Source organism: Podarcis bocagei (genome assembly GCF_964188305.1).
Source record: "Podarcis bocagei genome assembly, chromosome: 4".
Lineage (NCBI taxonomy): Eukaryota > Metazoa > Chordata > Lepidosauria > Squamata > Lacertidae > Podarcis > Podarcis bocagei.
In genome coordinates, this window is record NC_138128.1 from 36,051,167 (window position 1) to 36,077,383 (window position 26,217).

The 26,217-nt window shown below is 44.9% G+C and overlaps 1 long non-coding RNA gene across 3 annotated transcripts in view; it reads left to right on the forward strand.

The window, feature by feature from the left end:
- LOC308586325 overlaps positions 1-25,903 on the forward strand; it is an 84,454-nt gene extending 58,551 nt beyond the window's left edge. Inside the window, exons 2-3 of one of the 3 annotated variants that reach the window (XR_014007811.1) lie at positions 12,017-12,155; positions 25,324-25,652. This is a non-coding gene — a long non-coding RNA (uncharacterized lncRNA). Of the gene's footprint in view, positions 1-448; positions 602-11,971; positions 12,156-25,323 lie in introns of those variants that run through there. The other 2 variants (XR_014007813.1, XR_014007812.1) reach the window with 2 other exon arrangements.
- Positions 25,904-26,217: the final 314 nt, after the last annotated feature.

Sequence of the window (26,217 nt, forward strand, 5' to 3'; positions counted from 1 at the left end):
GAATCCAGATGTGATTTGTGTGGGGTGGGAAGGTTATCTAGGGAAATTCTCTAGTGTGAATTGAAATCAAAATAAAATGAAAAGCAGAGACATAAAAGGGAAAGTGGAGCTCCAGTTCAGGTATTTGCACTGTGCACAGAAGTATCAATGACTCCATGCTGGTTTCTACGTTACAGCACATGGATGCAAAGTTCATTCAATCAAGGTGGAGGAGGTTTGATAACTGGCCAAGGACTTTGTCCTTTCAAATGTGTTTGCCCTAATATGAATTTGTGTTAAGGCATTGTGCCCATGTGCCCATCTTGTTTCCAGATGCGTGCTTTGAGAATATTTGTATAGTTTTATGGGTATTTTATTATGTAATTTGCAATTTGGTTTTTCTTGTAAATCACTTTGGGATGCCTTTGCGTTGTGGCCAACTAACCTAACCAACTAACTAACTTTACAGAGGATGGTTTTCTGAAAGGGCTTTTCAATCCAAGTCTTCCTAATTAAAGACAAAGAACCATAAGAAAGGTGAGCTGGAGGAGTCCACCTGCAGTCAGCACTGGGACAGCAGAAAGCACACTGGTCAATTGGTCACCGTCTTCTCCACTATGGTGAGATAATTACCGTATTTTTCGCTCTATTAGACGCACCAGACCACAAGACGCACCTAGTTTTTGGAGGAGGAAAACAAGAAAAAAAAATATTTTGAATCTCAGAAGCCAGAACAGCAAGAGGGATTGCTGCGCAGTGAAAGCAGCAATCCCTCTTGCTGTTCTGGCTTCTGTGATAGCTGCGCAGCCTACATTCGCTCCATAAGACGCACACACATTTCCCCTTACTTTTTAGGAGGGAAAAAGTGAGTCTTATAGAGCAAAAAAAAACGGTATTTCTTAGTTTGTGTTTATTCATATAGGTGAGCAAGTGCAACTTTACTGTAAGCCTTTAACCTCTTTTTTTGGGGGGGGGGGAATACATAAGCAGCCATCTTGTTCCCAATAAGTTGCTGAGTAGAATTCATATGCTCTTATCTCTGAGGTTTATTTCCTTACACTGGGCCACAACATACTGTTAGTGTTGTGAGGCCCCTTAGGCAAGACAGGCTCCCTCTCTCCTTTCCTACATGTCATTTTTAAATCCTATTCAAACGCTTGCTGTTGACACAGACTTATATCAATGCTGAAATGCAATGTAGAAAATCCAATCAGCATTCACTACTGGTGTGCCAGCCCTGTGCTTTCTGTTGCTGAGGGAAAAGTAGATCTTGAAAGACTGAAGACCCCCCTCGACTGGTGCTTTATTTCAACTGTGTTCTGCAACGTGTTCTTGGCACAATTTGAGTGCATTCATGGTGGATTTCTCTGCTCTCGTTTGTTCTGTGATGTTATCCTGATGCCACCATGTTACTGCTGTCGGGAGGGGATATAGCGCAACAAAAGCGGGACCAAAAATAAACCAGAATATTGGTGGTATAAAAAGCTAAGGGTTCTCAGTTATGGCAAATGCATTGGCTGCAAATGAAATAGTAGATCCACCCCAAAATGTTTGCAGGTTCAAGGAGTATTGAAATCAAGATCATGTGTGACCTCCCCAATAGCAATATGAGCGCAAATCATAATGAATGCACAGTAAAAAGGATGTGTGGAGCGAGATCTCTGTAAACTTACAGGTAAATCCAACTCCAGAATGTTTGAGAAGCACTGAGATAAGACATATATTTCATCACCAGTTTTACATTGCTGTATTTGGTTTGTTTCATCTGGGATCTTGCTGGCTGTTGAGCAAACAAGGAAATACTGCACTTGCACCAAAAGAGAATATTCCCTTATCCAAACTGCTTTATCGTCAGCAATGCAAAATCAACAGGCAAAACAATGGCATTCCTTCTTCAGCTTGAATTATCGTGGGAGCATGGTAATGATTATCTACAGTGTAGATTTTACAGGATCAAGGACGTCCCCAATCAAATGCATGTTTACTCAGAAGCAACTTCTGTTGTATTCAGGGGGACTTATTTTCGTGTAAGTGCGCACACAATTGCACTGCAGATCATATAGGGAACATTTTTTATTCAGTAGAACAAATAGTTGTGGCTATAATATAGCTGTTCTATCAGATTTATAATGCCATAGACTCTCACATGTCCTTATGCAATATTTCCAAGAGTTCCAGGCATCCCTTCTCTAGCTGAAGTCATGGTTGCAGAAACAAATCTCAGTTTATTGGGGTGGTGTTTGCTAGGGCTTTTGTTTTGTTTTGGTCTTATGCCTTTTGCTCACCACAATTTCCTTTAGAAAACAGCAACAACATACCCCTCTGTCGCTTCTATCAGGATGCATCATAGATATAGGGAGACCAAAGGCTGCTGCTTCTTTTAAAGCAATGATGGCTTCAGACAAATCTGAAATCAGACCAATGGAGGCAGCTCATTGGTGGTGCCTGTAACCCCTGTTTTCTTCATTTGTACATGTTGCAATCAAACTGCAGGCAAGGCATGGGGTTTTGCAGGCACCAAGGTTCATCTGATTGGTAGTGCTTGCAAATTATTGTTATCATTATTATTTATTAAATTTATATACCACCCTTCATCCGAGGATCACAGGGGGGCTGCAGTATAAAAGCACACAACAACAAACAAAACAATAACCCCTCTTTTGGCTGGTAGTCATAACTTTACCTGTCCATACCCAACATGGCTTGGAGAAAATGGACTTGCGAGCCAAATTAGGACCCCGGTAGTAGTGATATTATGAAACTTAAGTTTTCCAAAATCAACATAGGATTGTGACCTGGCATTTAGGGCAGTTTTGGACCAAAATGCCTCCCATCCTTAGATATTAATGTGTATTTCTTCATTTCACCATCAGTGTACTGGTTGATTGTAAAAAAAAAAAGAAGAGTCAAACCTCTAAGTGGTCTATGGAAAAGAAAAATAAAACACTAGCATTATCAACAAAAGACTCAAAAACAGGTATTTAAAAAGATAATTAAAATGAAAAATGGGCTTAAAAGACATGTGTTTTTATCTCAACTTCTCCATGACTGGATAGGCCTGCCTAAAGAATAATGTTTTAAGCAGGTGTCAAAAAGTGAGGCTGTCTGATGTCACTAGGCAGGGAGCTACAACGTTTAGGAGCTGCCACACTAAAAGATTGGCTTCTTGCAAGTGTGGAATGAGTACTAGGTGGCATCTGCTAGTCTGACAGATCAAAGCAGTTGAGTTGTCATGTATGGGTAAGGTGAGCCCGCAAGTAATATTAGACATGGATGAAAAGTTCAATTTTTTAATACAATTTAGATTCCTTGAACAGTTCAGGAAAACAACATGGAATTCAGCGTAACTACAAATTGTTGTGTGCTATTGATTTCCAGAGTGTAACAGGCTGCGACAGGCCTTGAAATAATGACACTTGTTATGGAAGCTTGCCAGCATTTCAGTGAAATCAGATCGAGGATAAGAATTCTCATGGTGGGCATTCCTTTGTCACCATCTTTGACAAACTTGGTGCCTTTAAGATGTTTTCAACTGTGATGCCCATCTTCCCTGGGATGGGGCTGATGGAAGTTGGAGTCCAACCACACTTGTAGGACGTCCAGGTTGAGGAAAGCTGATCTGCTGGACTTGCACCTGTGCAGGTGTTCAAAGAGTGCGCTCCCAATTCTGTCGTCAGAAGAAATTGGGCAAGGGCATTTTCATTGAAATTGGGCAGTGTTTCATGCAAGACAAGGGGTGAAGCCGCAGATGCTTCCCCCAAGACCCTGGAGGACATTGAACACAGTTTGTGCCAGCGGGTAAGGAGAAGAGAGAGGGGAGAGGCTAACAAATCCATCTGCATGTCTTTTCCCAGCAGCTTCCTACTGACCTTGCAACCCATGAATTTCCTCAGAACTGAGAAGGGCAGAGAAACACCCAATGTGGTTTACTGACATCCCCTTTCTCTCATGTGTTTTTTTTCTTATTTTGCTTTGTTGCTGAGGTGGGCGTTTCTCACTGTGGGTGCTTGTGGGCAATGATTCATGCCACTCAGGGCGAGAGCCTAATAGATTGGAGGAAAGTAAGTTACCCAGGGTGTTCAGCTACTCAGAAACCACAGAGTGAGAGGCTGTTGGCTCAGAACCAGGTTCCCTTTGGGTGTGAGACAGGGGGAGAGAGTAGGTCACCATAAATGAAAAACAGGCTGGGAACTGTGGCTAATCTGGTTGCTTAATCTGTTTGAATGTTTTGTGTTTGTTTTTACGCAGACATTTGGTTGAATTGGAAATTTTAATTTTTGTTGTTGTGGTTTGGCTGGTTTACCTTCTGACAGAATTGTTAATTTGTTAGAACTGTTAGTTCTTAATATTTTATATATTACTATATATAAATATAACTCTTTTCTATCTAACTGTTTATCTAGTTAGTTTATCTAGTTACGGTAGTTTATTTTTTGAGTGCCGGTCATTGACCAAAATAAAGAGATTGACTAAAGAGATTTTAAAAAATCAAAACTCCTTAGTCGATCAATTGATCTCTTTATTATGGTCAATGACTGGTATTCAAAAAAGAATGATTAAAGAAATAGATAAAATATTAAGATAGAAGGCAAAATAAGAGAACCATGACAATAAAATTCCTAGTAAGTATATTGTACTGTAGACTGCCAGGCATAGAGAATAAAATCATAACTTTGCTAAAAATGAGTTTTACACGCAGCAGCTCCATATAGAGCTACCCTGCCAGAGGTGGACGCGTTCTGATCTGAAAGATGTAAAGCATAAAATGAATCTGATCATCTGGGGGGTTTCCATAAAAAAGGGTTCAATATCTTATGTGTATCATGATAAAAGGAGCAATACATTAGAACATGAGTTTAGTACCAAGGCCAGTGCTTCTTTTCTGGCCCCCTCGCACAGGGGTACACATACCCCTAAACATTTTGTGAATCTAAGTTTGGCCTCATTGAGGGGCAGTATTTCAATATGAGTAGGAAAATGAGAGTACCCCTAAACATTTTTTTTTAGATCAAAAGCACTGACCAAGGCACTTGAAGGACCACCTTTGTCGTCCTACCCGCCCACTGAGCTCTTCAGTGGAAGGCTTCTTAAATCTGCCCCCAGCATCTGAGATGGCTACAAGAGTGAGACAGAGACAGAGAGAGGTTATTCTTGGGGGTGGCACCCCATTGTGGAATGCTCTCCTCTGAGAGGTTTGCCCGATGCCTTTGTGCTTCCCCAAACCCTTTAGAGAGCCAGTGTGGTGTAGTGGTTAAGAGCGGTAGTCTCGTAATCTGGGGAACCGGGTTCGCGTCTCCGCTCCTCCACATGCAGCTGCTGGGTGACCTTGGGCCAGTCACACTTCTCTGAAGTCTCTCAGCCCCATTCACCTCACAGAGTGTTTGTTGTGGGGGAGGAAGGGAAAGGAGAATGTTAGCCGCTTTGAGACTCCTTAAAAGGGAGTGAAAGGCGGGATATCAAATCCAAACTCTAGATGCTATTTTAACCTTGCTGGCTGTTTTGAGCTGCTTTTGTCCACTTTTAGCTCATGGTGCTGTGCTTGTATCCACCTTGTACTTGTTTTATGATTACTTGCAAACAGCACTAGGAATATGATGCCAAAGGTGGTATAAAAAGGCCTACAAAATGCCTACAATGTCTTTCCGCCATTTTATAAAGGCGATATCTCCCAAGCAACAAAAGAGTTAATCACATTTACCATAGTAGGAGCAGATGCTGCAGAAAAGGTGAATCCTTTTATTAAAAATGAAATGGAATGAAATATCTCCATCAGTAAAAGCAGCTCTCTGAGTGCAACTGTGATGTGAGTTCTCTACCTCCATCGAAACTGTTCAGAACCTTCTTGTTGAGTGCATCAGAGTGTATTTTTATAGCTCGCTTGTTTTTGCTCGAGATCCATCAATATCCTTTCATGGAATCTGAACAGACTGGTTCATCCTGGTAGCACATATTTATCAGCTATGCAGTGTTACAGTCAAAATGTCGTGACTGAAAGATAATGAGTGTCCCCATTGACATAGCTATGTTTGCAGTGCCTCTGAAACCTTTTATACTCAGGGTTGACTTGAAAGGGAATGCAGAAAAAAGGGGGAAAGGTTGCTGTCAGATTTTCTCCAAGCTTCACTCACTCCCGTCGCTAACCTGACATCTCAGCACCAGGGTGTCTGTTGTGCCACAGAGTGTGTATGTTGGCTTTTTTTGGTAGAGCTTTCAGATGGATTCCAGCAGCTTTCAAGCAAAGGTTTTTTTTTTAAAGCAATGGAACTCTGTTGTTTTTTTGCTAAAATTATTTATGGATAAAACCTGAGGACTGTCTGTGCATAACAAGATTTTGAAGAAAGGGTTTGGCAATGTCAGATGCATGTTAGTTGAATCAAGCTTAGTGCAATTGTGATGTGGCAAATAAAGTGATATGCATGATCTGAAAATAGCTTATGATGACCCTCAATAACGCTTGCTCTGGCTAATACTTGATGAAATGGGTTGAACTTGATAACCCTTGGTGTCCACTCCTACTCTATACTTCTATGAAGTTGACTCTAAAAGCGCCGAACACATCACAAAGAAATTAAACTTACAATTCTTGGAAATGTGTTCTTAGTCTAAAATACAGTGATTTTTTGCAAGAGAAAGAAACATGCTCATTTGATGAGAAATGTTATACTGTCTACAGGGATGCTGACTGATCTTTTATCTGGTACACTGGCTCACCTTTGGAGACTTTCCTGATCATGCACAAAATATTTTTTTATCTCAAAAAATAAATAGAAATAAATTGCAGCAATCAAGTCAGTCTCTAGATGACTGTAGAGAAATGATACATAATTTGACATTTATCAAAATGCTGCAAATGGTAGTGATGCCTGTAATCAGTTGGCCATAGCTTGTTAAGAACTAAGCATTCTGGTCAGTTACCAAGGAAGTCCATGAAGCACTTTTTAAGAACATAAGAAGAGCCTATTGGATCAGGCCAGTGGCCCATCTAGTCCAGCATCCTATTCCAACCAGATGCCTGTAGGAAGCCCTTAAGCAAGAGCGCTCTCCTGTGGTTTCCTGCAACTGGCATTCAGAAGCATTTATATCTCCAACCATAGAGGCAGAGCTAACAATGGACTTCTCAGCCACTACCAGCTGTGTCCTCCATGAAACCAATGGATCCCATAGACCACTTGGAAATTGCTGAGGGCCTTTGAAGATCACGTAATCATTTTTCTGCATCTTGTAGCAATTGTAATGTTCACTGCTAGGTGCTGTATGATTGTTAACTGCCTTTTTACAGACACACTGAAAACCACCTGAAGAAAGCTCATGGACCTACAATTTGGGAACTTGTGCACAAAGCCAGCAACAGTTTATGCTATCTGGCTTGATTAAGGAAGAGGCCAGGCTTTATTGCCAATCTTCACTGGGTTTTGTTATGAATATGAATGTTTGCATGAGACATAAGCAAGATGAGGGTTGCTCTGTGCAACACAGTGGCAGGGTGAAATCTTCGTTCATGTTCTCATTGCCTTGACAGCATTGACTATAAATTGATCTCTGATGATGGTTGCCATGCAAGATAAGATCCAAAGAACTGGACCTTGCTGCAGGCTTATCCAGATGTCTTCCATATGTTGTTGGACACCAGCTCTCATTGGTCATGACCATTGGCTGTGCTGAGTCCAACAAAATCCAGAGGACATCAATCTTTTGGAAGGCTTCCTTGCTGGGTCTATTCAACTTCAACAAGTCCAGATGCTAAGGGTGTACCAGTCATTTAGATCTGTGCCTGTTCAATTTGCTTTACTTCAATTTCATGTCAAACAATGTCAAGACATACATATACAGTCGTACCTCAGTTTTCAAACAACTTAGTTCTCAAACATTTTGACTCCCGAACGCTGCAGACCTGGAAGTGAGTGTTCCAGTTTGCGAACTATTTTTGGAAGCCGAACATCTGACAGGGCTTCCCCGGCTTCTGATTGGCTGCAGGAGCCACACTTTGGTTTTCGAATGTTTTGGAAGTCAAACAGACTTCTGGAATGGATTCCGTTAGACTTCCAAGGTACGACTGTATAATGTATAAATGTCCAGCTATTTGCCTGTAACCTGGCAGGCTGAATCCACTCTGGAGGGGCTATTATGTTCCATAATTGCACTCACTTCTGTCAAAATGTTACAGCCCTTATTAGCAATAGCAAATAGAGGGGGGGGGGAAATAATAGCCACCTTCCCAGAGGACTCTGTCTCAGATGGTCAGGCACAAAACTGCCGTTGGGTACCAGATGTTATGTACTGAAGTTCTCACCCTGGGCCAGCAGGGGGATACTGTAGATAGTTTTCACTCAGGTCCACATGCAAATAAGGGATTGAAAGTGATGTTCAGTGATTGGATAGTTGCAGAAAGTGTTACAGTTGCGTTGTAGTGGAGCTCTATATAAGCAGGCTGGCTGAACCCTTCAATTCAGTTCATTTCTGGCCTGTTAATAAACAAGAGCTGTTTGAAGAATCGCTGTGTCATCTGATATGTTCACCCACAACTTAACACTGGTGACGAGGATGGGATGGACATCAGAGCACAGCCAGATGCAGCCACCCTCTGAGCTGAGCTGAATCACTGAGCTGAAACACCGAGCGAAATCACTGAACAGAACCAATTCAGAGCTGACTGTTCTGGGTAGAGCACGGTGTTCCATCCATCGCCCTTCACGCCGGCATCGGAATCATGGCTTCACTGGTGTTTTCCAAAGTGCCAGATTGAGGTTTGAACATGGTTGGTGCACACCCCTGTTAAATATGTGCACACATTTGATGTACCTTACTCGGGGTGGGAGGGCAGGGGAATCTTCTAAAACAGCACACTCTTAAACTTTGTCTCCTATCTTTCAGTCCATATTAGTGTTAAGTGTAAAACTATACCAATGATTCAGGAGAGCAAGGCAGCAGCCTCATCATCCCAGGAATATTGCCGCTTTTTCTAGAGAAGGCTCCAGGGAAATGTCACCCGAAGGAGTTTTATCCTGCTACATTACTTTTCCCTGCGTCTCCGAACTAGGCATTTGGTAGGATTCGTTTTGTCTGAGAAACTAAGTACGTTTTAAGAGACAGTCCCTGGAGGCAGAGTTTTTCAACTTAGGCCAGGCGTTCTTCTTATTTGCAGTGCTTATATGAGCCCCTAGAGAGAATGAAGACATGCGCATCTGCCACTGTAAGTGGAATGTTATCGGGGGAAAGCAAAGCAGTCACAAAAAGTACCCTGTGAATAATATATTGCAGTAAAAAATATCAGAAGAGAAGAAAGCGATAAACACTGGAAAAATACAAGCAGTCTGCATTCAGCTTAAGTTCATGACTGCAATGGGGAACATGATGCAAAACTTAACAGACGACTCCTAATTAACCTTCGAGGTCCATTGGGGTATTTTTAGCATTAAAATATTTGTCCGTGGGAAGTCTGGGCTGCTCCATGTAATGTTTAGTGCTTGTGGTAGACTCATTGTAATTCTTCCATTCATACAATAATTTTCATATCATTTACTGTTTTATCATTTCTATGACATTTACTGATTATTTTGTAAACGAATATTTGCATTCCCCCCTCCCATTTGTCAGTTATTTTAAAAACGAATTTCCATTTAACCTTCTTTTTGGCGTGGTTCTGCCTCTTTTGTCACTATCCAGATGTTTGCATGGTCAAATGAATTCACAACCTGATTCTCAGTGCCCAGAAAGGTTTATTTTTCACCATTAAAAGAATGAAAGGTGGTTTGCTAATATTTTAATTAACAAACACAGCTAGAAAAAACATTGTCGTGCTAATTAAGAGATGGATAAATAAATGGGGTGATAAAATGTTGCACACAACACTGTAAGCAACGTTGCAGTGGGCATTGGGTCATTACATTATTTCTGAATAAGTGGCATATAAACAAGGCATAAACAGGAGTGAGTTGCTTTCATCTGGTTTATTGCCAATAGGTGGCAGCAGATGACAGTCGAAGACCAGCCCCCTCAAGCTCTCTGTTAGTTTTTGCACAATCTTGGGGTGGCAAATTGTTTTCTTGGGAAGGGTGCTTCTTTCTAACCACAGCACAAAACAGAAATATAACCACTCTCCCCATTGTCCAAAGTCCCTTACAGTGTTTTAGACAGTCTGCTGAAAACTTTTTATGTTTCAGCTTGCCTTTCTAGCCACATGATTTAGTTACATTTGTTTTCAAATCTTTTGTTGATTTTTATCTTGCTTTTAAATGATGGATTGGTTTGTGTATGTGTTTTTTTTTAAAAAAACCTGTATACTACTTGATTTCCTTTTTTTAAATAAAAAAGTGGCTTATAAATTTCCTGAATAAACAAATAAATATTGCTTTCACCACCATAATCTGGGCCAGAGTGAGAGGCACGTAAAGAAGCAAGATGGGGGATTTTCCCCCCTGTAAGTGTGGGCCCCCAGCAGATTCCCCATCATGCATTGCATATGGTCCCCACCCTCACCCCATTCTCTTCCAAGCACTTGGTTGGTTCCTCACCTCCCCAGCTCTTTCACCTGCCATTTGGACCAGAATTATGGAAGCCAAGCAGAGGCTCCCTCAAGGCCTTGTCAGATGTTGGATGAGTACAGAGGGTAAAAGACTCTCTGCTTCTAAAGCTGCAGAAAAGCAGTTGGAGATGGATTGCATTTTCCTTCTTGAAAAAGGCATTATGTTCCCCATAAATCTCAAACACATTCTTCCGTAGATCACTTTCTTCCTCAGGTTCAAGGAAATTCTGGGTCAAAGAGTAATGCTCTTAAGGGAATGATTTCTCTTGTGCACTTTTCAATGCACTCCCCCCCCTTATTTTTTTCCAAGTATTATACAAAAAGTGTCCTTTTGTCTTCTTGCTGCATTTTAGCTTTCTCCTTCAAAGTATATGGTTATTAAAGGGGAAAAACTAGCAGAGGGCTTCTGAAAGGGTCACCATTGCAGTGATCCAAATGACTGTTAATGTTTCCTCTTTATCAGGGTATTATCAGGAGTTAAGCTTCCTATAAGAGCACAAAGGAGGATGGGAAAGCCATGACTTTCCAGATGTTGGTGGACTCCAAGTCCCATAAGCCGTTAGCCATAGCGGCCACTTGACAGGAATGATGGGAGATGTATGCCAGCAACATCTAGTGGTCTCTAGTCCTTGAGTCTGAATAAATCACTCTACCTGCCTTTCCTCCTTTCTTCCTAAGTTTCTGACGAACTTGCGTCTTTCTCTATTGAAGTTGCATATTCTTCTTTGAAACCTTTTTTATTTTTAAAAAAGTGATACAGAGAAAAAAGGAGGGAAGTGAGGGGAGAAAGAACAAAGGTATGTATAAAACACACACACACACACACACACACACACACACACACACACACACACACTGCAATATAATCCCATAATTCCGATATAAATTGATATAGTGTTATTATCCTAATATATATGTACATATTATTACCCTGCTACATTAAAGGGTATCATATTGTTATTCTTCCAGTTCATCGGTATCAGTCTCTTGGCCACCATTAGGGCACATAGAATCCATTTTCGTTGTCCTGTTGTTAATTTCTATACAATAGGTATACAGTTCAAAAGAATATTCTCTGCTGAAAGATTTAACTTTTTTCCTGCACAGTCATAGTTATACAGTCCAGTACTTTCTTCCAAAACTTATAGAACACTGTACAAACCTATGTTTCAGGGAAGCATTGTCCTTGCGACATCTCCAAAGCTAGCTAGTCCTTTTTTTAATACATCCGTATCAGTCTCTACAGCCACAGCAGGTGCCGTAAGTCTCCAATGGTTTGACTTCATCGCCAAAGGTGCATTCTTCCATTATTTCCCAAGACAGGCAGATGCCAACCATGAGTCTATGATTGTAGCTGCTTTCTTTTAGAAATCCTACTTCATGTTTCTCTTTCTGAAGGCTTATCCTTGTTGGCTTCGTCACCAAGATATGTAATCTAATCTTCTGTGAATGTTTGCATTTATTTTCTAGGGAGTTTGTTTTCAGTTGCAGTTGCAAAGCCTATTTGCCAAACAGGGATTCAAATGTTGAGCTGCGATAGCGACTGACCAAACATAACTGCAGCAGTCCTGGACAGTAGCTGGAAGACTTGAGTGACAGCTGTGACAAGAGGACATACGTGATTAACATAAACAATGCTTCTAGATTCAGGTAAGTAGCTGTGTTAGTCTGATGCAGTCGAAATAAAAAAAAAAAAATTGTCCAGTAGCACCTTAGAGACCAACTAAGTTCTGGGTATACGCTTTTGTGTGCATGCACACAGAAGTCACCAGACCCTTATATATAGTGGGAGGGTGGGGTGGGGCTTTTCTCAGAAGGGTAGTGGGAGATGGGTGATTGACTCAATGGGTATGGTAAAACTGGAGTCATAAACGATGCTGCCATTAAAGTAAATGAGCTCGCCCCAGTTACATATATGCGTACAAAATGAAAATATAATTGGTCCATTTTTCAAGCTTTTGATCTTAACACCTGTTTAAGTCATCACCTCTCTCTGAAAAGACAGTGATGATGCAAATGGAGTCAGTGGAACTGGGAAGCTAAAAGCATTCAAGATTAAAACAAACCAACAAGCTAGGTACCAGGAACCATCTACTAAGAATTCCCATCCCTAGACTAATTTATTGGAATGGTATGGCCTTTACACTAACCACAAGAATTCTCAATGAATTTTAGTTTCTCCAAGTGTTACCATTTAATGCTTTATGTCATTAGGTGACACAAAACTTCTTTATAATCCTACATTTAAGTCCCTGTAGGTGGAACTAGGTTCTCTCCTATTATCTATCTATCTATCTATCTATCTATCTATCTATCTATCTATCTATCTATCTATCTATCTATCATCTATCTATCTATCATCTATCTATCTATCTATCTATCATCTATCTATCTATCTATCTATCTATCTATCTATCTATCTATCTATCATCTATCTATCTATCTATCTATCTATCATCTATCTATCTATCTATCTATCTATCATCTATCACCTATCTTCTAGACAGCATACCCCCTTTATTAGACTGATAGACTATTCTAACAATCTAACAACTGAGCTATTAGCTTGAAAGTTTGGCAAAAGGCCAATCACTGTGGGGCATCTAAAATGTTCCTGAAAGCAGTATTTTCACTCCTGTATTGTGAAAATTATAGTACACTAACAGTAATTAATATTGTCATTTGGAAAACAAAAACAACAGGCTAAGACAGATATTTTGTTTCATACTGGCTGAGAAAATTACACCTATTAACAGAACAATTCAGGAAGCAATCTCCACATAATTTTAGTCTTGGTACAATTATGTCAATACATCCCTAGCAGACAGCTTGGAGTGTCAGACAGTAAACAATAGTTCCGTCATATTTCATTATTGTTTCTATACAAGGAAGATGACATTTTCTATCTTCAGATTATGGACTAATTTTCAGACAAGTGGTTCTTGGAAGCTTTACCACAGTTTATGTTTATCTCATTTAAAACACTCAAGGGATTGAGATGGCTTGAAGCAAGTTTGTCAAAGGTGGCGAAACATTTGTTGCTTTAATATCGTTGAAGGATTATTTAGTTATGGCTGAAATCTGAGCACAAACATCTTAAATAATGGGTGATAACAGATGTTCGTTAAACTCAGGTTGGACCCACTGAAATAAAGAGATTTGGATTTGGATAATTTACTTAGTTTGCCCTAATCTATATACACGTGTGTCAGAGCTGCTTCAAGATCCTAGCTCACAGAGGATCACGCTAGCCAGCGGTCATTAAGTAAAAGTCTTTATTGAATTACAGTTTCCATTCTCACGCTGCTGTCTGCAACTCTACGTCTACTAGCTAGATCGGCGAGGCTCCGTCTGAGTCTCCGCCCCGTGCGCACCAACTTAATATCCTAGCCTTGCTCCACCTTTTCCTCCTGACTGTCCTCCTCTGGGTCCCTCTACCCCCCGGGGCTTCTTCCTTCCGGGATTCTTCTGACGCTGACCCGGACCCTTCTGCCTCCTTGCGCCGGGCTTTAGGACCTGGTTCCCTTTCGGGGCTGCTCACTGCGCCGCCTTCCTCTGCATTTGAACTTGGCGCGCGCGCCCAACCTTCCACTTTCCTCTTAACCGTTTCTTCGCTCCCCGATGGAGGTGTGGCCACTCCTGACTCCTGCCCTCCCTCCTGTGGTGAGCTGCCAGCGCTTCCCCCCTGGCTCCTTTCCTCTTCCCTGCTTCCTGGCGGTGACGCTGGTCCCGATTTCCAGCTGCTCCCCCCTGAGTCTCCTCTGGCTCTATCTTCCTGGGGTGCCTCCCTAGACTCCCCCCTTGCCCTGGCCACTGGTGCTCCTTTCTGTGAATCCTCTGATTCACTGGAAAGACTGGGAGATCTCGGGTCGTCGTCATCACTCATCCTTTCCTCTGTCTCCTCCCCTTCGCTCTCTGTTTCCTCCCTTGCCCGTGCCTCTGCACCTAAACCCCTGACATCCATCCCCCCCTCGAAGCCCCCCAGTCCCCCCTCCCCTCCTTCCGGTGCTGGAGCTGGGGGCTGCTGTTGCAAAGGGACGAACGTCGGATATCGGTCGCTTCCCGTGGCAGGCCTCCATCGGAACTCTTCCGGGTCTTCCTCTCTGCTCTCGTTGACGACAGTCACCTCCTCTTCCATCTCTGTGCCGCCGTGCTCGAAACCAGGGTCGTCCCCGAAAATGTCCATGTCCGTCTCTCCCGCACTTCCTCCAGGCGGCGTTGCTCGGCCGGAACAGTCCAGCCACTTCCTGCGGAACTGCTCCTCCGGCCTATCGTCCCACCAATACGAGGGTTCTGAGACAGATCCCGAGGGTGACCCCTCCGGGGAACGGACGTCTCGTGTTGGTTCCTCGTCCGAGTCGAACCCCCTGAACGTGCTGTCCGAAAGCGTGGGCGTGAAAAGCCAGTCGTCGAAAAAGTCTGCTGGCATAGGTCTATGTGGGAAGAGGGCATGAAACTCGTCTTTGAGCAGAGGTTCGTCTAAAGCGTAGCCCGGCACCCAGCTGTTCGCACTGGCCGGGGTGCCTTCCCTGGCGAGAAAGTATTCTACTCCCTCTTCCCCCCATCTGGAGTCCAAAATCTCCGTGACTTCGTTGATGCGCTCCTCCTGTGCCACTCCCGCGTGCCCCGTTCCTTCTCTGAGCGGACTCGGCGCCGTTCCGGGTTCCTGGAACCTGTGCGGTGCCTTGTAGGGAGTGAGCACCGATCTGTGGAACACCGGATGCATTCTGGAACCCTCCGGAAGCGCCAGCCTGAAAGCCACCGGGTTGACCTGCTCTTCGACTTGGTATGGCCCCAGTTGTTTATGCCCTAGTTTCTTCTTGGCCAACGACCTGGCCGGCACTGCGTGGGCTGCTAACCAGACCCAGTCTCCCACGTGGAGCTCTTCGCCAACCCTTCTGTGTTTGTCCGCTTGTACCTTGTATGCGTGTTTAGCCAGCTCCAGGTGGCGCCGCAGCTGATCGTGGACTTCCTGCAGCTCCGAGGCGAACGCATCTGCTGACTGCGGCTCCCCTTCTCCCCTGCATTCCAGTCCCGGGAAGGTTCTAGGGTGCCGCCCGTTGTTGGCGAAGAACGGCGTGACGCCCGTGGATACGTGCTTCGTGTTGTTGTAGGCAAACTCTGCAAGCGGCAGGTAATCCACCCACGTCGCAGGCTGTTGGTTTGCATAACATCTCAGGTACTGCTGCATGATGGCATTGGCTCGCTCCGCTTGCCCGTTGGTCTGCGGGTGTCTCGCCGACGCCAGATTGATCTTGACGTTTAGGAAGCCCATCAGCTTCTGCCAGAAGTTCGAGATGAACTGCCGCCCGCGGTCGGACAGAATAGACCGTGGCAGACCGTGAACCTTGAACACGTGGTCTATGAACAGTTTGGCGGTTTGCTCTGCCGTGGCCACCTTAGCACACGGAATGAAATGCGCCATCTTGGAGAACAGGTCCACAACCACCAACACTGCCGTCTTGCCCCTTGAGCTGGGCAGATCCGTGACAAAGTCCAGAGCCACCCTTTCCCAAGGTTCGACCGGAGTTTGCAGCGGCTCCAACAGTCCAGCCGGCGGTTTGTGCACCGGCTTTGCCCTCTGGCAGGTGTCACACCTCGCCACGTAGTCTGCGACCTCCCCTCTCATTCCAGGCCACCAGAAATCCCTGGCTACTAATTCCACCGTCTTCTCCTTGCCAAAGTGCCCGGCCGTGGGTGCGTCGTGCAGCTGCTGTAGCACCTTGGCTCGAAGTTCGTCACTCGGCACGTAGATGGCCCCTTTACGGATGAGCAATCCATCTCGTAGCTGGAAACCGTCGGCCGCTGCCTTGCCCCCTCGCACCTCTGCCATCTTCGTTTGTGCGAAGGAGTCCCCCTGCAACGCTCGCCGCACCGCCTCTAGGTCCACGGTCGCCGCGGCGCACGCCCACACTGTCGGTGCAAAGATGTGCATGGCGGCCGCTGGTGTTGCGTCCTCCAGATACTGTGGCTTGCGGGAGAGAGCGTCTGCCATGATGTTGGTGTCCCCCGGGACATACTCTATTCGGAAGTCGAAGTCCGCAAAGAACTCAGCCCAACGTATCTGCCTCTGGTTCAGGAACTGTGCCGTGCGCCAGTGTTCCAGATTCTTGTGGTCCGTGCAAACCTGCACCGTGTGCTTGGCGCCGATCAGAAAGTGCCTCCACGCCTTGAACGCTGCATGAATGGCCAGCAACTCCCTGTCCCATATGGTGTAGTTCTGCTCGGACTTGCTGAGCTTCCTGGAGTAAAACGCTCCCGGTCGCCACACGCCCTGCGGATCCTTCTGCAGCAGGACCGCCCCCACTGCTCTGTCCGAAGCGTCTGTCTCCACCCTCATCGGCATGCTGGGGTTGACATGAAGCAACTGCTCTTCCGACGCGAAGAGACGCTTGAGGGCCTGAAAGGACTGCTCCGCCTGCTCTGTCCAGATGAACGTCTTCTTCTTGGAGCTAAGGGTGTCAGTGATGGCCGCCGTCTGCATCGCGAAGCCCTTGATAAACTTGCGATAGAAGTTCGCAAAGCCGACAAACCGTTGGACCTCCTTCCGGTTGCGTGGGCTCTTCCAATCCAACACTGCTCGAACCTTGGCGCTGTCCATGGCGAGCCCCTTGTCAGACAGCTTGTAGCCCAGAAAATCCACCTCCGGCACGTCAAATTGGCACTTCTCCAGCTTGGCGTAGAGCCTGTGTTGCTTTAGCCTGCCCAGCACTTCCTTGACGTGCTTGTCATGTTCTTGCTGCGACTCCGAAAAGATCAGGATGTCATCCAAGAAACAGACGCACGTCTTGTAGAGAAGTCCCGCCAACACGTGATGCATAAATGCTTGAAAAACGTGAGCGCCATTTTGCAGTCCAAAAGGCATAACTCTGTATTCGTAGGTACCCAGTGGCGTGAACATGGCTGTCTTCCACTCATCACCCTCCCGCATGCGAATGAGGTTGTACGCCCCCCGCAGGTCCAACTTGGTGAACACCTTTCCCTTCCGTACCTTCGCCAGGAGGTCGTCGATGCGGGGCATGGGGAAGTCCGACGGCTTGGTCACACTGTTCAAAATCCTGTAATCCACTACGAGTCTTTTTTGGGGCGTGTCTCGCTTCTTAACAAAGAATACAGGACTGCCCCCCGCTGCCTTAGACTCCCGGATGAAACCGCGCTCCAAATTATGATCGATGAAGTCTTTGAGTTCCTGCAGTTCGTCCTCAGACATGGAATACAGCTTCCCTTTAGGCAGCGCCGCCCCTGGCAGCAGGTCAATTTTGCAGTCATATGGTCTGTGAGGGGGTAGCCTGTCCGCCTCCTTCTCGCAGAAAACTTCTAGAAATTCTGCGTACTTGTGGGGAATCGCTTGCAGCGTGCCTAGCAGCAGCTGTGACTCCTCTTCCTCTCCTTCCTGCCTGGGTACGATGCAGTGTTCAGCACAAAAGGAAGAGCCGAAGACCAGCTGCCTCTGGAACCAAGCCATCGTTGGGCTGTGCTTGTCCAGCCAACTCATGCCCAATACAATGGGCGTGTCAGACAGTTGAGTGACGTTGAAGCTGATGACTTCCCTGTGATTCCCAAGTCGCATCACCATTGGTGGCGTCTGCTTCACCACTTGCCCCCCTAGCAGCTCCCTGCCATCCACCGTGACAACCTGCAGGGGCAGTGTGGCCGGCAGCAACTGCACAGCGTGCCTGTCGACAAATTCCTGCCCTATAAAGTCCGCGTTGCTGCCGGAGTCGATGGTGATTGGCACGTCCATGGTGATTCCATTGGGCAGCTGGAGAGATGCTGTGAGCCTCACTACTGGTTTGGGCGGGAGGGGGTTCACTGGCTGTAAAATTTCTGGGGACTGCGTCACTAACACGTCTGGCTGGGCCCCAGTGCCTCTTCCTCCAGCCAGACATCGTCGTTTCCCTGCTGTGGTCCTCCCTGCTGCGTTGCTGCAGTCACCATTGCTGAGGCTGCAGTAAGCTTGTGGGGCCTCTGGGGACACTCTTTCGCCATATGCCCTGGCTGCTCACAGACGTAACACTTCCTGGTCCCTCTAGGAGGCTTCGCCTTCACTGCTGCCGGTGCTAGGGCTCTGGTTGCTGACTGAGCCCTAGCACCTCCAACCTCCATAGGTTCGGCTCCTCCTCCTGGCGGAGGCGTGGATTGCGCCCGTGCTGCTTCTCTGGGAAAGAAGGAGGGGCCCCCGGCTGGTTCGCGCCCTTGTCTCAGCCCATGCACCTCCTTCCGTGCAAGATCAATGTCAATACTTGATAAGAAACACCCATCCATCGCTTTAATAAAGGCATCCGCATTCTGGAGCGCCGGATCGTTATCTCTCCATAAATTGCGCAACCATGCTTTCGCCTCCCCATGCAGATGGGACATGATGAACCCCACTCTCTCCTGTTCATCTCTAAAGTCTTTATGCAACAGTTGCAGTGCGCACAGTACGTCGGCTCTAAAGTTGGGATACTGTTGCAGGTTCCCATCGAAGTGAGAGAGTAGCCCGCCTGTCCGTCTCGCCAACCCAATTCCCTCCTGCCGGGGTGTTTGCTTTGCCAGTACGTCTAACCTGACCTGGAGATCCCTGCAGGCGGCAGCTGCCTCGTCCTCTCTCTTCCTGGATGCGAGAACCTCGGCGTTCAGTTGTGCCACTGCTTTTCTGAGGTCCTCTATCTGCTGCTCAGCCGTCATGTCTCCTGCCGTTCGTGAGCTCGCTAGTGGGCGCCTGTTTCTCTCCCCTCCTCGAGGCTGCAGATGCCCACAATGTCGAGACGGAGCCTACTGTCAGAGCTGCTTCAAGATCCTAGCTCACAGAGGATCACGCTAGCCAGCGGTCATTAAGTAAAAGTCTTTATTGAATTACAGTTTCCATTCTCACGCTGCTGTCTGCAACTCTACGTCTACTAGCTAGATCGGCGAGGCTCCGTCTGAGTCTCCGCCCCGTGCGCACCAACTTAATATCCTAGCCTTGCTCCACCTTTTCCTCCTGACTGTCCTCCTCTGGGTCCCTCTACCCCCCGGGGCTTCTTCCTTCCGGGATTCTTCTGACGCTGACCCGGACCCTTCTGCCTCCTTGCGCCGGGCTTTAGGACCTGGTTCCCTTTCGGGGCTGCTCACTGCGCCGCCTTCCTCTGCATTTGAACTTGGCGCGCGCGCCCAACCTTCCACTTTCCTCTTAACCGTTTCTTCGCTCCCCGATGGAGGTGTGGCCACTCCTGACTCCTGCCCTCCCTCCTGTGGTGAGCTGCCAGCGCTTCCCCCCTGGCTCCTTTCCTCTTCCCTGCTTCCTGGCGGTGACGCTGGTCCCGATTTCCAGCTGCTCCCCCCTGAGTCTCCTCTGGCTCTATCTTCCTGGGGTGCCTCCCTAGACTCCCCCCTTGCCCTGGCCACTGGTGCTCCTTTCTGTGAATCCTCTGATTCACTGGAAAGACTGGGAGATCTCGGGTCGTCGTCATCACTCATCCTTTCCTCTGTCTCCTCCCCTTCGCTCTCTGTTTCCTCCCTTGCCCGTGCCTCTGCACCTAAACCCCTGACAACGTGCATATGAATAAAAACAAGTGTGTTTCTCGGTAAATTGCACATGGTATAAAAATGTCATTTGAACTCCAGGTGCCTGTTTATTTTGCAAGAAGTTGGGCTTTATTGGGATCAGGATCAAACTGCATCAGGGTGTGGAATAAGAGACCTGGGCTCCAATTTTCCCCTTATGCTGCACTCACAATTTAAGCACTGTGCTCTAAACCACTGAGCCTCTTGGACTTGCCACTTGGAAGGTTGGTGGTTCGAATCCCCGCAATGGGGTGAGCTCCCATTGCTCTGTCCCAGCTCCTGCCAACCTAGCAGTTCGAAAGCACACCAGTGCAAGTAGATAAATAGATGCTGCTGTGGTGGAAAGGTAAACGGCATTTCTGTGCACTCTGGTTTCCATCACAGTGTTCTGTTGCTCCAGAAGCGGTTTAGTCATGCTGGCCACATGACCTGGAAAGCTGTCTGTGGGCAAACGCCAGCTCCCTTGGCCTGGAACCAGATGTGCACCACACCCTATAGTCACCGTTGACTGGGCTTAACCATCCAGGGGCCCTTTACCTTTACCTTACTACTATAATCTATAGAAATGAAAATGGAGTTAAACCAGTATTTTTTTTCTTCTGTGGCCAATACAGTGGTACCTCTGGTTACATACGCTTCAGGTTACATACGCTTCAGGTTACAGACTCCGCTAACCCAGAAATAGTACATCGGGTTAAGAACTTGGCTTCAGGCTGAGAACAGAAATCATGCTCCAGCGGCACAACAGCAGTAGGAGGCTCCATTAGCTAAAGTGGTGCTTCAAGTGAAGAACAGTTTCAGGTTAAGAACGGACCTCCGGAATGAATTAAGTACTTAACCCGAGGTAACACTGTAATAGCTTTCTGGGAATTTGGAATGGAGTCAGAGTGTGCAAGCAAAGAGTTAGACCCCTCTACATGCCATGCTTCCAATCCAAATAGGCCCACCCTGTTGATAAATTAACATAATGTTGGATGTTGCACTTGCAGAATTCCCACATCGCATGTGGTTTGACCCCTCAGTTTTAGTGAAAGAATCAATGGAAGAAACTGGCTGTCATCACTGTCCTAGGAGATGCAGTTATATAACGCTAATAGGCTTTCTGATTATGGTATAATGAATTGAAAAAAATGTTTAAAATAACTTTTGTAAAAACAAACAAACAAACAAACAAACAAACAAACAAACAAACAAACCCAGAAGCCTTTTATTAGGAATTGTAGGTACCGACATTCCAAAGGAACAGAAAAGACTTTTCATGTATGTGACAACAGCAATGCGGATGCTACTAGCCCAGAGATGGAAAGAAGACAAAGTCCCTACCAGAGAGGAATGGCAAACCAAGCTGTTCGACTATGCCGAAATGACAAAACTTAGCAGAATTTTAATAACACTTGTAATATAGAGAATATTATGGATAATATGGAAAGATATAAAATATGGACTATGAAATAATAAGCAGTTGATAAGGTAGACAATAGGATCCATGGAGGGGAAGGTGGGAAGTCCTGAGATTTGGAAAAATCTCTAAATAGGGTTATGTAATTTGGATTGTTATACAGTGGTACCTCAGGTTATATACGCTTCAGGTTACATACGCTTCAGGTTACATACGCTTCAGGTTACAGACTCCGCTAACCCAGAAATATTACCTCGGGTTAAGAACTTTGCTTCAGGATGAGAACAGAAATCGTGCTCCGGTGGCGCAGCAGCAGCAGGAGGCCCCATTAGCTAAAGTGGTGCTTCAGGTTAAGAACAGTCTCATGTTAAGTACGGACCTCCAGAATGAATTAAGTACTTAACCTGAGGTACCACTGTAATTCTATATTTGTAAAATCAAATAAAAAATTATTATATATGTAAAAAGGGAGGCTTGGGCGGTGGTGAGTTGGGGCGGCACCTTCCCATTTCATATCAGGTGATGAAACAGGATGGCACCATCCTTGCCCGTCCCTCAAAAATGCCATCTAAGAAGGGGAAAGGAATTTCTGCAGCAGGGCACTTTCCCTCCCCTCCCCTTCTTGAATGTACACTCTGTAAAATGGAAGACCCTGCAGTATGAGGAGACGAGTCTTATAGCACAGTCAACCCAAGTGGAGGTGACAATCTTCTTGTCATTGCCCCAGTCCCATCCTTGAAACTACAGTCTGTAAAGAGGAAAGAAGGAGACACTCTAAGCAGAACAGGAGGAGAGAACTGCTTTCTACTGAGCTCATTCACAGGGCCGTCTTAAGCATATGTGGCGCTGGGGTGCAAAGATCCACCCGGCACCCCTAGGTTGCCCAGAATGTAAGTTACTCTTGTTCTCAGTAAACAAAAACATATTATCAACATATACAAGGAGAAAAGTTGTTTTCCTTCATTTGCAAGGAATCGTACAAAACAAAGTGGCACTAATAAAGAAAAGTTCCAGGGTGGCAACAGAAAGCAAACTGAAAATGCTTTTGCAGTTCATCGGAACTATCCAGCAATATCAAGTTATAGGAAAACTGGCGCTATTAACAGTAACCCTAGTTGGGGACTTCCGGGTTAGCGCCTCCGGCAATGGCGGATTTCCTCTGATCGGGAGGAATCCGCTCCGTGGAAATCAGGGTCTGGACCGCCACTGCGAGGCGGAGACCCACTAAAAACCACAGGCGGGAGAAGCCTGTGGACGTGGGATTCGGCTGGCACCTTTTGCACCTCCCCTACTCGCGGGGAAACCCGGTTTCAGGGATCTGGAGCGACGTGGGGTGAGCGGCACGGTGCTTCAAATCGACTGCTTCTTTCACGGAGTGAAGCCGCATTGCTGTTGCTGGAGAGCACTGACTTTTTCCTGTGGACAATTGGACTCTAAACAACTACCCGTGAGTAGAACGGAAAATTGGATCTCTAAACATCTTAATTTGGCACCGAAACGGGAAGGTTTCAAACAGGAAGTCCGCCTTCCTCTTTTGTAAATAGATTGAAGCAAAGTCGTTGCAAGCTAAAGTCTGGAAAGTCTTTTGTAAAGGATTAAATCTCCATCGGTTAAAATTACTAAACCCCCCTTGGAAGCAGGAGAAGAGGGGGGAAATTTTAGATCGCCTAAGCCTGCAGGAGAGAGAGTGAAGAAAGATAAATTACCACCGTTTTGAACCTGGGAACGGGCTGCCAGTAAGACAGTAAGATCGACGTTTTGGGAAAGTTCATTGACTGTGAATAAAATGTATGTTGACAGATAGTTAAACAAGAGAAATATATTGTTTCCATTGTTTCCTTTTGCACTTAAAAAGGAGCAAAAAAGTAACTGAAAATCGAAACTAACTTTGTTGCTGGATCTGCGCTTAAAAGGACGGATACAAATAGAAATTGTTTCCCCTAGAGGGAGCTTTTGAAACTGTTGCAGGAGTGGAGCTGGGGAATTTTCCAGCTGCAGAGATTAAAGACCGTGAGAATCAGAGATTGACCTTGGACAAGAATGTTGACAGAAGAAGCCTTAGTGATTGCATTTTGCAAGACAAGTGCTTTATTGGAACAGCTTCATGAGAAGACGGATGTGATGATTATTAAAATTGACAATTTGGGACAAAAAATGACTGATTTGGGACAAAAAGTGAATACCTATACAGAAACTACTCAGGAATTGATTCAGGAATCTGTTTTGACATGGCAAGCTGTGGAGAAGACGAAGGAGAAAGTTGTTGTTGAACCTCAAGTAATTCAAGTGGAGAGAGCCCCGGCCTTACAGAGGCAATTTGATGAACATAAGCTGTTGCCTTTTACGACTGAATCTAGAGAAAGCCAGATTTGGTGGGATGGAGCCCCGCTTGGATTGGAGAAGGAAAGTTGGATAGATCCCCTTATGCAGGGATGTTCTGGCTTTTGGGATCTGGATTTGGGTGAGGGGGAGATTGGAGTTGTGGGGGCCTTTAGCTTTGGAGGGACTCTGAAACATGCTCTGAAATATCTTTTGGACTCTAGTTCTGACTATGGAGAATGGGCTGACCTGTCGAGAAGGAATAAAGACATTGTTAGGTTGGAGTTTTCCCGAGATCTACTCCTCAGTGCCAAAGGAAGGAAATTAAGAACAAGATCAGCAGAAGATAAAGTAAAGTGCATGTATAAATATGAAGAAGATCTGCAGAAGGGACATGGAAAAGAGTTAAGAGCCTCGGACAGAAGATCACCAGGTTGATGGACCATATGGAATTGATAGAAAGGACTGACAGAATCCGAGACCAGGGAGAAGAGACGGTGGAAGAAGATTGGAAAAAAAGTTTTTTTTAAAAATTATTTAGAGAAATATTGTAAAATTAATGAGTGTTAGAAAAATGTTGGAATGAAATCATACGGCTTTAGTAGAAATGTTATAAGGAGTTAAGTATAAATAAGTTTTAGGGTTTTAATGGTAAGATAAGGTTAAAATAAATTAAGATAATTAAATGACAGAAAACAGTGAAAGATGGAAAGGATTTGCTGAAATAATTAATAACTAGAACACAAAAAGGGAGGTGTGAGGAGGTCGATGAAACAAGTTAATGAAAGATAAAGATATGGAAATATTGGATGTGTTTTTAATTGTTTTTGCTTTTGCTTTTGTTTTGATGTATTGTGTTTTTTGTTTTTTTATATGTACTCTAATGTATTGATTTGTATTGTTTACTTTTTCTCTTTCTTTTTTACTTCTTTCTGTAATTCTTAAACTTTTAATAAATATTATTTTTTAGCAAACAAACAAACAAACAAACAAACAAACAAACAAACAAACAAACAAACAAACAGTAACCCTAGTTGGTTAATTGATTTGGCAACTTTCATGCACATGACGTCTGATGCTAATTCACCCCTGCCCAAAGAGTTAAATGAGATTCAGGTGAGGGTCATATACCTTGTCAATCCCAGCAGGTATATAACAGGAAGACCCGGCCTGCCCATTCAGAATATATTTTTTATTGTTTTTCTCCTCTAAAAACTAGGTGTGTCTTTTGGAGCGAAAAATACGGTAATTTAGGCACTAAATGTTATAGATTGATAGATACTATTACTATACTAATATCCTTGATTAAGAAAAAGTTCCTTGTATTAAAGAGCTTCAGTGAAATGACATGATTTTGGAGAGAAAGTAGAAGAGGAGTCGTTATCACAGATAGAGATAGTAATTGCCATTTGGGGCAATTTGAGTATGGCAAGATCTTAAGCAGGATAAGTGCCATGCGCAGTCATAGCAAATGATTTCTCTAGAAAGATCTGGCATTCCTGAGCAATTGTTGGCTAGGATTCTGATCTCACACATACAGAGAGATGGAATTTTGCTAAAGGAAATTTGCTTTCAGATGTCGAGATCATTTGAGGAGAAGTTATACAGAACCTAGAAGAGATTATTTTTCCTGCTTACACAGCCAACAGCACTGCCACAGAATGCAGCTGTAGGACATCTAGAGAACTTTCCCAAATAGCCAAATGTTGCTTCTATGGATGCTTCAAAACTTTATGGTGATGCTGTCATCTGTTTCCAGGTAATGCATGCTTATTGTGCTACATGTCTATCTCACCTTTCCTTCACGTAGCTCAAAGCAGCATTCTGGGCTCCACACCTCCATTTTATCATCAGGACAATCCCGTGAGGCAGAATGAGTGAACCAAAGCCATGCAGTGAGAGCTTCATGGCCAACTGAGGCTTTTTGAACCCAGATCTCCCTCATCCTACTTACTACCCCTGATGCCTTAAGCACCCTCATTTAGCATTGCCCACTCTCATCTTTGACTGAATCCCTTTAAAAATAACAGATAACTTACCTAGTACTGAATGGAACTCAGTTTTTGCAGTCTTCATGTTTTATTCTGTTTTTTGTAATTTGGAGGGTAGGGGCTTCAGAAGGTACAAAAGTGTTTTCTTAGGAGAGAAGAGGGAAGCTATCTCTGTTGCCTTGGCTATCGAACCATCTTTGATTTGGATTTCGCCACTTTTTGGGGTGTGTGTGCTCCCCTGGGTGTGCAAAAACTTCTGGTTTGTTCATTGGGGGCCCTTTTTGATACCAGTGTGGTTTTCATGGGACCATTGAAGTTGTTATTAGGATGATGCTGAAAAATATGACAAGGAGATAAAAGTAAACTTCATCTCTGGGGTGAATTCATGTTTTCAAAATGATGCTTTAAAAGGACTTGAACTTAAATTGTTTTAATAGAGCACAACTGAGGGAACTCTCCGACTCAGGAGACTGCACCAA